This window comes from Papio anubis, chromosome 7 (assembly GCF_008728515.1).
Source record: "Papio anubis isolate 15944 chromosome 7, Panubis1.0, whole genome shotgun sequence".
Lineage (NCBI taxonomy): Eukaryota > Metazoa > Chordata > Mammalia > Primates > Cercopithecidae > Papio > Papio anubis.
In genome coordinates, this window is record NC_044982.1 from 19,913,221 (window position 1) to 19,914,054 (window position 834).

An 834-nucleotide genomic window follows, 5' to 3' on the forward strand; every position below is an offset into this window, starting at 1 on the left:
CCTCTCCAAAGAAGGCAATCAGATATGCACTGATCTCAGTGAGCAGAGGGGTGACTTTGAATAGAATGGGAGGCAGGTTTGCTCTAAGCAGTTCTCAGCGTGACTTTTCCCTTTAGCTTAGTGATTTGGGGGCCTCAAGATTTCTTTTCTTTCCACAATTGGCTCACAGATCTGGAGGCTAGAGAGTCCACGATCAGGGGACTGGCATTTTGAAAGAGGGTTTTTGCTGTGTCACATCACACAACACATGACATGGCTGAAGGTCTGAGAGAAACAAGGGGAAATCTACCACCACAGTAACTGTATTAGACCATTCAAGAGTGTGGATCTCTCATGATCTAAACATCTCTTAAAGGTCCCACTTCCTAATACTGTGCCAAGGGCCATTACATTTCAATGAGTTTCAGAGAGGACAAGCATTTCAACCATAGCACATGAAATCATACAGATTTGCGTTAAATTCTTAACTTTGACGTTAACTATCTGTTTTAGTCCATGTTCACGCTGCTGATCAAGAACATATCTGAGACTGGGCAATTTACAAAAGCAAGAGGTTTATTGGACTTACTTTATTCCCCATGTGGCTGCGGAGGCCTCACAATCATGGCACAAGGTGAAAGGCACATCTCCCATGGTGGCAGACAGGAGAAGAGAGAATTGTGCAGGGAAACTCCCCTTTTTAAAACCATCAGATCTTGTGAACCTTATTCACTATCATGAGAACAGCATGAGAAAGACCTGTCCCCATCATTCAATTACCTCCCACCAGGTCCCTCTCACAACACGTGGGAATTCAAGATAAGATTTGGGTGGGGAGACAGTCAAACCATATCA